Here is a 15,680-nt window from a genome sequence, read left to right on the forward strand (position 1 = left end):
TATGGTAAATACACTCTGTAAAATTATGCCAGAAATACAGCAAGTATTCCATATAATTTTCTAGACTTAACCTCTCTAACCATCCTTCTGGAGCATGAGTGCAGTACATGTCTAACAAAGGTTCCTTCAATTTATCACATTGATATGCCAGTTCTTTTTTCCTAGGAAAGATAATTATATTTATTAAAACATGTTCCTTGAGTTAGAAGGAACTTGCAATGTTATTAAAGTTTTATACCTTAATATGGGATTATCTGTGACAAGAAATATGGAGGGGTAGAAAGGAGACAAGAAGTTCTATGATGTTAGAGTGATTGGACTCCAGATAATGAGTATTACTGATATGTCAGAAGGGTAAAGACAACTTCTAATTTACGTAACACATGCTCATGGAAATGAGTAAAAATGAGTAGATGTCCCTTGTGTGGGAATGTGTCTGAGTGAAGATGGCATCTTGCAGAAGACAAAAGAACTTGAGATGAAGAGAAAGAAAACACGAGTAGCATGTATATCTCAGACCTGTGAAAACATTAAAAAATGTCCCTAAGTATTCATAATTTCCCTTAACCTCCTATTTGTGGGGAAAATGTCTTATGGACTTCAGTTTCAGAAAGAAAGGTGCAACTAATCCACTTGCCTTCTATATGTTAGTGTCATTGTGGTAGGCAGAGGAAAGGAGGAAGTCATTGTCATCCTTACAGCTCAAATGCAGACCTCGAGACTATATGAATGTTTAGGCTGCACATTTTACACAGTAGAGAAATAATAATTTCAAGCTGAATACGCATTCTTTCCTGTGTGCAGGACAGGTGAAGTGTAAGAAATATGAGTTTTATATGACCAAGAGCACGGTGTTCAATGAGTCCAGAATAATATCTCATATAGATAAAGTTAGGTTTCATTAGGTTCAACATGTTGCTTATTGAATTTGGTCACATTAAAAAAAAAAAAAAAAAAAAAAAAAAGTCTTTTGAAGCCATCACTTGAATCATTGTCATTATATTTGCACTGAAAAGTTTGAGCAGTTCTTGCACTATGTATTATGCAAACTATGCAACCTGGAGTTGTGCAGATGCATTTATAAAATAGATATTTTTTCCTATTATTTTGTTATCATTGGAACATAGATATCTATAAATATTTTGAGGAATTCAGTGATGAATAGCAATTTAGAAAGTGCATTAAACCTGAGTTCACACTGTATATGAGACTCAACTTTATTACTTCATGCATTTTTTTTCAAATACTGTCAATTGCAAAACAAAAGCAGTTATTTTGAACTTTAGAGAATGTAACAGTGGCAACTACATTTTTAAGTCATGTAAATTTTTTCAAGGTTATTTGCTTGAAATCCATATTATTTCACATGTAGACTTACAGTTGCCATCAGAAAGATTTTTTTTTTTTTCTATCAGCCTAATGTCATTCTAATTATTTGAGATGTTACACTGTGTAGAACCATGGTTAAACATTTATTCAGATGTCTATTACCAGTATTTATGAGAATCAATAACTTAACATCTAAAATTTATTCAGTCACCAAATATCCTTGTATATTTAAAGGTAGTAATTTTAAGAATGTGTGTATATAAGGTGTTGATTCTTTGAAATTACCCTTATAACTGGCCTTCAATTTTTCAATATAATTTTTAAATTTGAATAATGAATTATTTTTTGAATAATTCAAGTATCTATGTCATATTAAGTTAGCATCACTATGTGCTGCATTCTCTTAATGATATGCATGAAACAACATTCTGATTTACAAAGACACACTAACCTGGACTGCTTAATAAAAAATAAAAGATGCTTAACTCCAAGCATACTGTGTTCTTACCTAAGTATTTGCTCCCTTTTCCTCAAACTCTAGACAGTTGGCAAGATGGGTAAACTTCAGTGGACTCATTTTAGAGATGAAGCAGCATAAATGGTCTTTGAAAAATTTATGCACTTCTCAATTATGCGTTCAGTGGTTTGAATATCCAGGGACAAAATGTCCATATTTTTAGTCACTATTGAAAAAAAAAACTTGAGAAAGGAGCAAAACCCAACACCAATCAAACAACTAAGCAAGAAATAAAATAATGTACCTTTCAGAAACAAAACCTGTTTCAAAGATTCCATGACTAGTCACATTACATTAGTCTTCCTTCTATAGTTTTCCTTTTTTTATTATTGTTTTTTAATCCATTATTTATTTATTTTTATTTATTTATTTTTTTAATTTTTGAGGGGAGGTGGATGGGGGAGGGAGGGAGAGGATTAAGGAGAAGTGGGGAAAATGCTAGTTCAGTATTAATGAACATCTCAATATGGTCAAGAAACAACATAAAATGCTATAACATCACTTTGAAGAGAAACTTAAAAAGAAGAACGCACAGTATGTTTCACTGTGCTACTGAAATATTAGGTGCCCTTTTTCTTAAGAATTACCTACTGCTATTACAAAAATACTGTGCTTGGTGTCTTAGCTTTGCCCTGCAGAAATGTTCTTTCTTTCTTTCTTTCTTTCTTTCTTTCTTTCTTTCTTTCTTTCTTTCTTTCTTTCTTTCTTTCTTTCTTTCTTTCTTTCTTTCTTTCTTTCTTTCTTTCTTTCTTTTTCTTTCTTTCTTTCTTTCTTTCTTTCTTTCTTTCTTTCTTTCTTTCTTTCTTTCTTTCTTTCTTTCTTTCTTTTCTCTCTCTCTCTCTCTCTCTTTCTTTCTTTCTTTCTTTCTTTTTCTTTCCTCTTTTTCTTTCTTTTTCTTTTTTTTTCTTTCTTTTTCTTTATTTTCTCTTTTTCTTTCTTTTTCTTTCTTTTTCTTTCTTTTTCTTTCTTTTTCTTTCTTTTTCTTTCTTTTTCTTTCCCTTCCTTCCTTCCTTCCTTCCTTCCTTCCTTCCTTCCTTCCTTCCTTCCTTCCTTCCTTCCTTCCTTCCTTCCTTCCTTCCTTCCTTCCTTCCTTCCTTTCTGTTCAGCACCAGCAGTTTCTATAAAAAAGTGTTTAAATGCACTCTCTGAACAGCACTGAATATTGAAATAATGACTAGGTTATATGGCTAATTTTAGAGGCGGGAAAATCTATTAGTCCCTCTATGCTTCAGCTTTATCATTTGTAATTCTGGTGTAATCTTCAAATTTTTCACAAGAAGATGTGTTAACCTACATTAGTCTCCAAGGAAAAACAAATAAAGCATGTCTCGCACATTGAGATTAAATGTATGTTTACTCCTCAAACCAAATGTCACAGAAAGACCAATGTTGTTTTTAGACTATTTTGGGCTCTACTGAGACCAGTTTAAACACTGAGTGAAATATAACCTTTTGATTACATCCATAAATAGAATTCTAAAATATCTATTTCTCCATTTTTAGCTTCACAAATCTTTATGGCAATCTTTACCACCCATATTACAAGTTTTTTTTTTTGTTTGTTTGTTTGTTTTTTTTTTTGAATCAATGTATATATATTCCACAGATAGTAAGGGTTATGGTGGGTTTTGTTATGGGAGTATGTTTACCATCATTGCATCAGCTTTAAAGTCCTGATCAGCAAAATTATTACAGGCATGAAAATAATTTATGACCTTATGGGAAGAGTCTGGCCTTATCCCACAGTGCAATGCTTTCCCCTCACTTGCAAAAAAATTGGAGAGCTCTGCTCTGGTAAACAGTAGTCATGCTCAACCATCTGTCCCTATGATGCTGAGTTTAGGGGTCCAAATAGGAAAATTAAAAATAAAATCTTGGGACTTCAGGGGTTAATGATTTACACCCTTATACCTCCTGAAACAGGTGTGTGGCCTGCTGTTGAAGGTAATTATCAACTACTGTCAGTGAAGCTGGCATACTGCCACTTTTCTAAAAGTAATTTTTTCTCCTAGTCTAGGCTGAAAATATTTTTCTTTTTCATTTTAGTCTTCCTTCCATTTACGTATGTCCCAGATTTGACCTTAAAATTTATCACCTTCAAATACAATAATCTTTATAGAATTACTACTCTAGAAAGCATTTAGAAACACCAAATGGGGTAAAATAAAACCCTGTATCTTATAACTTAGTTCATTTCCTTCCACAAGTAGCTATGATGAACTGAATGTGTGGCTCTTCAATTCAAGTATTGTTATTTGTTAAATCTGTTAAAAATTTTGCATACAAATGCACATGTATAAATGAAATTATAACAATAATACTCAGAAATCAAAATATAGAGCTATTTCATCTTTTGTTCAAGACTGTTACTGCAGTGGTGTAACTCACTAGCACATTACAGTTTGAAAATAAACATGATGTTTCTGGATCAGAAATGTTTCCACATACAATAGACAGTGGACATATTTGGGGGGGTTCTTATGCATTGTGGCTGATCTGGTATCAGTAAATTCCGTCTAATTTCTACAAATACAAGAACAATGCACAGAATATTTAAACTTCATATTGAAAAAAAAAAACAAAACAGGGTAGAAGAAGAAAACATGTTACTGAAACTGTCTTATACCATGAGGCTTTGTTACAGTCATAGCTGGAAAGCAAATGACTAAAACTAGCCAATCAAATAAATAAAAACAAAAACAAAAACAAAAAAAAAACAAACAAAAAAAATTAGCTATTTTAATTTTAAATACATTAAAGAGCTCCAAAAATGGAAGTGACAAAGTGCATTGCATTATGATTTTCTTTGACCAAAATTCTACTCTCAAATGCATCTTCATATCTCTATTTAGGTTTGAGGGAACTGTAAATGCTACCTGCAATGTGGGAATTATAGATAAGTGTGGAATTCAGAAAACTACATTTTATGATAAATAGTGCATTTCTTAATATAAAAAACACTTGAACTGACAACACATCACTCCTATGGTAAGAAAGTAATAGGATGGGATTTACACAACCAAATGCAGGTGCCTACATTATGCAAGTCATTCAGTGTCATTTTGTAGTGAGTGAAGAAAAATAAATAAATCTCAAATGAAGAGCATAATTAATCTCCCACCAAAGTGGATGAATTGTATATGTAAAGTGCTTTTCTTTCCAAAGATTATGAGCAGCACTGGAAGTGACTAGCTCTGAAGTGGAAACCTAAAGATGAGTAAAATAAATCCCATATAATATGTCTAATTCTGAAATCAGATGCAAAATATGAGTTCTGCCCATTTTTTAAAAAAACTTTGTGTTTATAGATGGTATCTAAGTTAAGATTATGTTTATCAAATTAATTTTCTAATATTTTGAGTTCTTCATTCTTTAGAAACTATCATCAGATCATGTTTAATTAGTAAAGATATTCATGCAAGTGACAAGTTTATGGAGCTCTGATTATATGCTTTTAGGCGTGATAGTAAAAGGAATTTAGGTTTGAAATTCCCTCTTCTTCAGATTCAAAAAGACTTCAGAGCAGACTATTTTAGAGAAAAATATGTTCTCCATTTCTGGATGCTTCCAGACAATATAGCATTAGGATGGTAACAGAAACCAGTAATAACTGACATAATATATAAAACAATAGAAAAAAATAAAATGCGTGGGGATAACTTGATGAAATATTTTTGGTAAACTTTGTGTTATTTTAAAAAACAAAAGGAGAGCTTAGTGTGTAATATGAATTTTATTAAAGCCAATGCAACAGCAAGACTAATGCTCTATTACATCATTTTGACAGGTCTTAAAAGACCAAGAAAAATGTAAATAGAAAAATATTTAAAGATGGTCTTTTGGGATACAAAAATGTCTATAGTATAACATTTTCAACATGTAGTTCCTTAAAGCACACACCAGGTCTCATTTCTTCATCAGTACAAAATCTATAAGCTGTGTTGCTTCATACTACTCTGATTAATGTGTATATAATATATGTAAAACCAAATCATGTATTAATGTTTATAGCAAAATACAGAGTGATATATGGAAATTAAGAGTATCTGCTTCATTGAGGTTAACAAATCTATCAGGTGAGGAGGAGACCTGCTGGGGCTCAGAATACAAGCAGAGGTACTGGATAGACAGAAGGGCTGTGCCAGTATTTGGGATCTGCAAATGTGTGTTTGTTAACCTGCAGATTGTCATGTGTATGCTTTTATTTGTGATCTTTGCTGACCAACCAAGTAGGAGAAAGGAGGCTGGGCTCCAGGAGCCAGGCAGGAGAGCTGCTACAGGTGGTGACTGTAACATCCCTTCACAAAAAGTATAACAGTAATTTCTGATCAAAACTGGAAAATTTATTAATCTGTCTGGGGAGAAAAAAAAAAAAAAAAAGATATTCCAGAAAAATAAGTGAATCTATTTTTAAAATATATCATGCTGTCAGTGAAGGCAACTCTCTTTTAGTTAAGTCAAACTGAAATTCTATAGCGTTTGCCAAAACAGATGTGCGCTTAGACGCAGAGGTTTGTGTTCTGAGAGGTTCTTCTGAATTACAGATCACTTGTATCCTACCAATGTACCTTTTTGGAAAGGTTTATTTTACAAATGCACAAAATTCAAAGGCCAGTTTGAAGAAAAAATATTATTCTGAGTGGTAGTGGTAACACAGAGAGAAACAAGATGCTGACTTTTTTGACTTAGCAGGAACAACAGAAGCCTTTGAAAGCTGGAGTGCAGCAAAGATGACACAGGATGACATGGAAATGGATGACATCTCAGTGCACAAAATATTATTAAACCTTGATGAATGTAATTTACTGTTCCTGCATATCTTCTTAACACATTTAGGTCATATTGGGCTGAGCATGCACACACTTATATTACTTAACCGTGTATTAAACTGAGTCATGTAATTCGGTGTTTGCACACTGCCATAACTTGCATAAACTGCAAGACTAACATTTAAGTTCAATGGTGTTAGAAGAATGGTCTGAGGCTACAGCCACTTCAGAATATGCAAGATCATATATTGCTTTCATTTATCACATTTGTTATATATATATATATATATATATGTTTGCTGCTGTTGTTGTTGTTGTTTTTATAGGAGTGTCCTATTAGTTTATTATTTGAACTTGGTTGCCTTTACCTCTTCAATGTGAAGACAATTTATGTCTTCACATTGTCATTCACATATCAGGGTTTCTTTGGTTGGTTGGTTGGTTTTTTAATTTCCACTGCTATGTTTTTTTTTACAAATGATTCTGATGGAAACCTGCAGGCTGAGGAGCAGCTCTGCAATAAAAGCACTTGGGTAGACATGAGCCCACACTGTGCAGTAAGGAACCCAAAAGCAACCTGGGCTGTGGGAACATAGGCAAAGCCAGAAGACCCAGGGACCCAGGCAAAGCCAGGAGACCCAGAGAAGTGACTTCCACCCTCTACATGGTGCTTGCAAGAGCTCCTCTAGATACTGCATTCAGTTTTGTGCCCTGTAGTACAAGAAAGAGTGACCAATGGGAGGGAGTTCAGGGGAGGCCAGTGAGATGGTGGAAGCTTCAGTATCAGCCCTGTGAGGAGAGGTTGTGCTTGGTCAGACTGGAGCAACACATCTTATAGATTTTGTACTGATGAAGAAATGAGACCTGCTGTGTGCTTTAAGGAACTACATGTTGAAAATGTCGTTTCCAGCCTGAATTATTTTATCACAGTATTTAACTCTATATTGTTTGCAACATTAGTCAGGCTTTTAATCAGGTAAGTACTGCACCCATTTACTGTTCCATTACAGCCACTGATAAAATTGCCTATGCATCTTACTTAAGCAGTTATTCCACCATTTTTTTATTTTTTATTTTTTATTTTTAATCAAGTTGATTCAGAGTACTGGAGAAAAACAATTATACTACTTCATATGGTTAGATTATTATTATTTTTTCTTCTTTTTAAAATAAAATCTGTTACTTTTGCTGGCACATCCAAAGTCATCCCTCACTGAGATCAATGGAAAATTCTTTCATGATCTGAAAGAGTAGGATCAAGTATAAAATTGTTTATGATGCAACAATAACTTGTAATAACAGCTATTTGGACTGACTGTCTTTGAGTACTTAAGCTTTCCTTGTGAACTAAACATAACATTTAAAGCAGTGTGTAAGCAGACTACTTTCACTAATGGTGGATGCTCTGTTGTGAGAAAAGAGGAAAGTAACAGGACAGATGGAGTGAACAGTAATACAGGTGCATGCTTTGTCACCTCAGCTTTTAGTAAAGTAATGTAGCATTGGATATTTTAATCCCAGGACAGGAGAACAACTGGCACAGCAGGTCTACAGTGAGAATGATGCAGGTGTGTGTTCTGTGGACTCAGCTTTCTGAACAGCATCAGTGGCTAGTAGGCTGACACATAAAGGACAATGGATAACATGATTAAATAAAGTACTGCATTACCTTTCAATGATGTAGTGATGTAAAGAAAAACACAGAGCTGGTAACATGCTTTAATAAAAAAAATTAGGTAAGTGATATTTTGGGGTTGAAATATAGAATATCAGAGAAGCCAAAACTACCCATGAATATGACAAACAATTTCAAATTCCCTGTTTTTTTGATTCATTTTTGTTCTGGTTTTGGCTAGGATTGTGTTAATTTTGCTCCAAGTAGCTGGTATGGTGCGGTGTTTTGGATTTAGCATGAGAATAATGTTGATAATATGCTGATGTTTTAATTTTTGCAGAGCAGTGCTTGCACAAAGTTAAGGACTTTTCAGCTTCTCATCCTGCCCTACCAGTGAACAGGCTGGGGGTGCACAAGGGGCTTGGATGGGACAAAACCAGGACAGCTTACCCAGACTGGCCAAAGGGATATTGCATATCATCTGACATCATAAGGAACAATTAATATGGTGTGGCTGGTCAAAGTGGAGTGGGGACCACTGCTCAGGGAGAGGCTGGGCATCTGTCAGTGGGTGGTGAGCAATTGCATTGTGCATAACTTGGTTTGTCATATAATAATAATAATAATTATTATTATTATTTATCTTTCTTTTCTGTCTATTTAAACTGTCTTTATCTCAACCCATAAGCTTTTACTTTTCTTTCCCAATTCTCACCCCCATCCCACTGGCTGGAGGAAAGGGTGAGCGAACGTCTGTGTGGTGCTGAGCTGCCTGCTGGGTTAAGCCACAATATTCAAGTCCTGAAATTTACCCTCCTGTTTGGCAAGGCAGCCTAAACATAAGGCCCATACTGTTCTCCAGACCAGTTCCTTCATTTTTTTAACTGAAAATTCTTCAAACAGAGGAAAGAAAGCAAGAGATAATGCCATGATAATGCCACTAATTGGGAATTGCAGGATTCTAGATTCTTTTCGATACCTGTTTACATACAAAGATTTCGTGACGTAGCCTGGTTTCTCATACACTCAGTGAATTCTGAAATTATTTGTATATTCTCACACTCACATGATGTTCTTCACAGAAATTTAAAAGCTAGCATCAAAACACAGAACTTCTTTATTCTCTGCAAGCTTCCTGTAAAAGGACAGTCTAAGGACTTTTTTTTTTTTTTTTTTTTTTGTACAGATCTGAATTATAGTTTGTGAGAATGCTGTAGGTGCTTTGGGGATCTAAACCTACAAATCCTTCTGCTTGCTTGTTGCAAAACTTCAGGATCTTTTAGTACACCAAATCCTCTTTTTTTCCTATCACCATCTAAAGACAGATGAACTGTATTTTGAAAGTCCAAGGTGAAACTGTTATCTGAAAGCAGTTTACAAGTCATGGACAAAATATTGTGGATAAAACCATTTTGCTGCTGAAAAAGTCATCTATCCCTTTCATTCCAAAGATTTTACTTAGGCAGTAGTATCCCCTCTTATGTGTGACTCTCTTCACATAACAATTAAATAGTATATATTTAGAATTATAATTGTTCTGAAGATTGCTTAGTTTGGTTAAACTGCCTTATATGCAATTTGAATTAAATGAATGCAGTAAATTGAAGTAAGCGATAGAAGTCTTCACATTTTTCATGTAAATTAAGGCAGTCAATGTATGAAAAGACCTTTAATAATTTAAAATCTTAAAAATTAAAACTTTAAAACACTTTTTTTCCCTTGCTTCCGACAGTGGTTAACACTGATTTGATACTAATAACATAATTTATCATGCTCTGCAGGTAGAATTATGTCAAACCAGATGAAGGATTTCCCTCTCAGCTATCGCTAACCAAACAGCCAAAAGTATTTCAGAAGAAAGCAAAATCATACATATGTACAATTAAATACTGTCATTAAAGACTGTCAGTCAAACTTAAGATTTTATGAACATGATTAGCCAAAATATCAGCCTAACTCTATTCAAATATCACATGCACCAAAGTAGTTGGGGTGCGTAGTTACTTTGTCAGAATCACAGAATCGTAGAATTCTGTAGGTTGGAAAAGACCCTCAAGATCATCTGGGCCAACCATCACCCTATCACCAATGTCACCCATTAAACCATGTCCCTAAGCGCTAGGTCCAAACTTTCCTTGAACACCCCCAGGGACGGTGATACCACCACTTCCCTGAGCCAATTCCTGTTCCAATGCCTGACTATTCTTTCAGAGAAGAAATTTCTCCTGATTTCCAACCTAAACCTCCCCTGGCACAACTTGAGGCCACTCCCTCTAGTCCTATCACCTGTGAGAAGAAGCCAACCCCCAGATCCCCACACCTTCCTTCCAGGTAGTTGCAGGGAGCAATAAGGTCTGCCCTGAGCCTGCTCTTCTCCAGACTAAACAACCTCAGTTCCCTCAGCCACTCCTCATAGGACTTGTGTTCCAGGCCCTTCACCAGCTTTGTAGCCCTTCTCTGGACACGTTCCAGGGCCTCGATGTCCTTCTTGTAGTGAGAAGCCCAAAACTGACCACAGTCCTCGAGGTGCAGCCTCACCAGACCAGAGTACAGGGGAATGATCACCTCCCTGGTCCCGCTTGCGACACTATTCCTGATACAAGCCAGGATGCCGTTGGCCTTCTTGGCCACCTGGGCACACTGCTAGCTCATGCTCAGGTGAGCATCAGTCAGCACCCCCAGATCCTTTTCCTTTGCACAGATTTCCAGCCACTCTCCCCCACGTGCTGCATGGGTTGTTGTGGCTAAAATGCAGGACCCAGCACTTAGCCATATTGAACCTAATTCCACTGACCTCTGCCCATTGACCCATCCTGTCCAGGTCCCGCTAGAGGGCGTTCTTACCCTCCAGCAGATCGACACTTCCCCCCAACTTGATGTTGTCCGCAAACTTACTGAGGGTGTACTCAATTCCCTCATCCAAATCATCAATAGAGATATTAAAGAGGATTGGCCCCAACACCAGCCCCTGAGGAATACCACTCGCCAGCTGGATTTCACTCTGTTCACCACTACTCTCTGGGCCCAGCCATCCAGCCAGCTTTTAACCCAGCAAAGAATGTACCTGTCCAAGCCATGGGCTGCCAGCTTCTCCAGGATAATACCGTAGGAGACTGTCTGAAATTTAACTCTTATCAAAGACCTTAAAGTCAGCATGTATTATTTCAATTTTCAAATAACTCAATGTAATCAAACAATAATTTGTTAGAAATAGTATTGATAAATAGGAAGGGCTGGTTGGCTGTCTGGCTGGGACACATGTAAAATCTATATGCCAAGGGAATGCCATGAAGCTGTGACATGGAAGTTCAAGTTGGATATTAGGAAAAGGTTCACTGAGAGGATGGTTGGGCACTGGAACTGGCTCCCCAGGGAGGTAGTCACAGCATGGAGCTTGCCAGACAGAGTTGAAGAAGTGTTTGGACAACACCCTCAGACATATGATCTGATTTTTAGGTGGTCCTGTGTGGAGCCAGGAGTTGGACTTGATGATCTTTGTGGGTTCCTTCCAGCTCCAGATATTCTATGATTCTTGTAATTTGCATAATTAACGTAACCGTTGTGACCAGTCCAGACCAGACCTGATGACCCTGAGTAACAGCCATTCTCTACTATATTAGGCAGCTGGTTTGCTCTGATGCTACTCATGAGACATTATATCATGTCTGTGTCCTTTTCTGCTGACTACTGATTTTTGGTTGATACATTGCTTGCAGGAGTTACTCTGAATTTGTAAAAAATACAGCACAACAGGCTGCTAAGTATTAATACATTATTATCAAGCACTATATTATACCCCCATACCAGTATTTATGTCAGTGAATTCATAGGTTTGGATGGCTTTTGCTGCTTTTTGTTTTTCTTGTTTCTTTGCCTAAGAGAAATTAAACTCTCAAAGCAGAACTTCTCTAAGGGATTAATGTACTTCTTAGGTAAAGTATTTGACCTCAGGACTTACAGCATATTTCTTATTCTCGTTTGCGTGTCCCTGGAGGGTGTTCAGCAGTTACCTAGCTGTATGGTGTCTGATTTGTCTTCATGCATTTTCCCTCTTCATGTGACATGCTTTGAAACATTAGCAGCAATTTGTGACTGATAATGGAACATCTTTCATATGGAGGTTTGTTAAAGATAAACAACAGTAAATCCAAGCAACTCCCTCAAAATGTGATGGACTTGTAAAATAAAAATAAAACAGTGTTTAGGAATATTTAAAAGTGGGCCACTGCTGTTACACAGTATTCAGTGTACCAGGGAACACACATTATGAAATGCAACTTGAAAGTCTATCTAAATGTGTCTTTGAAATTGTGCTTCTGAATATATAGTCAATAAACATGAAATTTTAAATATGCTTTTATTTATCTGATTTCATACAACAATCTCATTTTTATGGCTCTAATTTTAAACCTTTTATCTTATTTATTTAAAGATAACTGTTGAGTAACTGATAGACCTTAAGTACAATTGGAAGATCAAAAAGCAGGAACATTTCATTTGCATTTTCTGTCACTTTCCATATACATTTCAACAAAAGTAATCATCATAAATATGACGATTTGAAGAGTCTAATTATATCTTTTTAATATTAAGTTGTGAATACACTGTGTGGTCCTTAACAAAACTCAGTTACGCTTGGCATATCTAGCTCCTGTCCTCCTCCACTACCTGTCTACGTTCAAGCATCAAAACTCCAAGACGCACCACACCACTGCTGAAATGCCACTGGAATAAATCCATTCTAAAAAAAAAAAATCATCATAATAATAAAAACGACAACAACAACACAGTTTTTGTTCCTTAGGAAGGATTGAGCTATTGGGCTGTAAATCACCAGAAGATCAGTTTGATCTGTCAAGAACCTGTGAGCACCTATTAGGAGATTTTCAGACATTCACCTGTCAGAATCCTGGAAGGTTGTGAAAGGGCAGGGTCTGTGCCCATCAGTCCAACAGTCAGCTGGAGCTGCCTGTGCCAGACAGCAGTGCTTGTCTGAATGCAGACAGACATTGGTGTGCTCCCATGGGAATGATGAGTAAGATCAAGGAGTATGGTGCATTAGGAAAATAATAAACATGTTAATCTCTTGTACTTCCTTAAAGTAAGGCATCATCACATTTAGCAATTCTGTGCGAAGCCTATTTGCTTGCAGCTATACACTTTAACTCTTCTGATGGCACCTTAAACCAAAGCCATCTTTGATGTGATGTTCTGAGAAAAATTCTGTTAGGTCTTTACTGCAAATCGAAGGCAATCATACTGTGACCATATTGAGCGCCACGGGGAGTAAAACAGAAATTCTGCCTTTTAAAAGTGTGGGACATGAAGTGTAGCATCGGTTGCCTTTACAGACTTGAGAGACTTGAAACTACTAGATTCAGTGCCTGGATCTTCTGCTAATAGTCTACCAATCAGACGGAAAGTGTTTTATCCTAGGATGTAATTAGTAAAATGACAATGCTAAGACAATTTCTAGGCCAACTGATCTTACTAGAGTTACTCCAGATTTAAAAAGTTGCATTATAAAATGGAATTCAGCCCTTAATGTATGACTAATGGTACAAATCTACATGAATGTAGGTTTTCTCACTTAAACTTTTACTTGCAGTGATAAAAAATGGATAAAGTTAATAGAATTATATTCTTCTATCAGTCTCTTGAGAATATATCATTTATCAAGCTCTGTCTTCATTACATTGTGTGCTTTATTTTTTTATTATTATTTTAATTTTTTTTAGGTATAGCAGAACAAAGGAAAGGACCCAAGAAAAAATCAGTTGCCCATAAAAAAGAAATGTAAACTAGTTTTGAATGCACATCATGCTTTTTCATCTTTGACAGCAGCAGTATTTCAGAAGATACCAGATATGAGGTATTTATGGCAGGTGCATTACTACTTAGAAACTAATCTCACACACATGACTGTTAACGTGAAATATGGATTTTAATAATCCAGCTTGGTGAGATATGTGAGCCTGCCTGGTGGGGATGTGATTAGCCACCGTCTGCAAGATTAATTGGGATACACAGTGCAAGATTGCATTTAGTGAACTCCAAGCCAGTCTGATTATGCAAGAGACCACTTAGTTAAGGCTGTATCTTTATGGATATAAAAACAGATAAATCACACACTGTACTGTGACAGGAGAGTCAGAATAGAGACTATTTAAGTTAGTGAGACTGGTGAACAGATCATCAAAGTAAAATACAGATTTTTTTTTTTTTAGGAAGGGAAAACAAACCACCACCACCACCAACAACAACAACAACAACAACAAATCATATGTAATTTAGATAGAGGAAAAAACAAAACAAACCAAAACAAAAAATGTATGAGCAATGGAATTTAAAATGTCAACCATCATCATTATTTTAATTTGATGGTGTGAAATTGTGACATTTACTTTTTGTTTAAACATAGCAATAATCATTCAGAAGACTACTGCTTTTAAATGAAAATATTATTTTTAGTTTACAGTGGGGTCTGATATTGCATTAAGGTCAAGATACGAACCTGTAGAATTAGATAACTTCAGGATAGCAGTAAAACTTAAAGTAATTTTAATCCAATACCATTATTTTTCCATAATGAGTATATTTTGCTCCTTCCAACCCAACACATTACTGAAAATACCAATTTGTAGTACAGAAACAAAAAGTACAGGACCATACTTGCAGAAACCATTCAATACCTTTCACCACAGACTATCAGTGACTGGAATAATTTTCCTATTCACTCCTAGCCTCAATTTTCTTGTCTGTGAATTCATTATTAGCTGACAGAGACACAGAAGGGTATTTAGATACTATTGTTTTACCTTTAAATTTGTATGAGTTCTAAACACAGAAAGTTCTCTGAGAGAAAATTTGTTGTGACACCTGGTAATAACTTCAGAGTATAAAAGCCTGAACAAAACATAATTATTCATGTAAAAGTCTAGATTTTCCTTACATACCCTTAATTTTTGTAATTGTTACATGGGCTCCTAGCTGCAAAACTAGTAACATATTGAGTCATCTAACATATTTTTGTTCATTCTTTAGAACTAGAGATGAAGACAGCATGCATAATAAGAATGCCATAATAAGACATTGTGAATTGTACTTTACTTTAACAGGAACAGTTTAGCTTAAATTATTCATGAGAATATTTTGAACTTATTAGTAAATGTCATATCTTATATGTAAAAGTACTCAGCTCTTAGCAGTGTGAACATCAGTTTGTAACTTTGCTATTAAAACATTTTCTGAGAAAGAAGAAATTTTCATGCATGTACATGTCCCAAGGAAACAATACAACAGTAACAACCAGAGGCAATGGACACTGGACATTTTCGCTCCTATTCACAAACCACATCATTCCTATGTTGGATTTAGCAGTTTTCTACAGGGTGACAGCCTGAAATTTAGTAGTACAGCATAGGTTCCATTACCCATTTACTGTTTTTGC

The 15,680-nt window shown here is 35.6% G+C and overlaps 1 protein-coding gene across 4 annotated transcripts in view; it reads right to left on the minus strand.

Annotated features, from left to right (window-relative positions):
• The window catches only part of CNTN5 (contactin 5), a 695,706-nt gene that overhangs the window by 322,852 nt on the left and 357,174 nt on the right, over positions 1 to 15,680 (minus strand). The gene's annotated exons all lie outside the window — the stretch shown is intronic.

This window comes from Anser brachyrhynchus (genome assembly GCF_964034855.1).
Source record: "Anser brachyrhynchus genome assembly, chromosome: 1".
Taxonomy (NCBI): Eukaryota; Metazoa; Chordata; class Aves; order Anseriformes; family Anatidae; genus Anser; species Anser brachyrhynchus.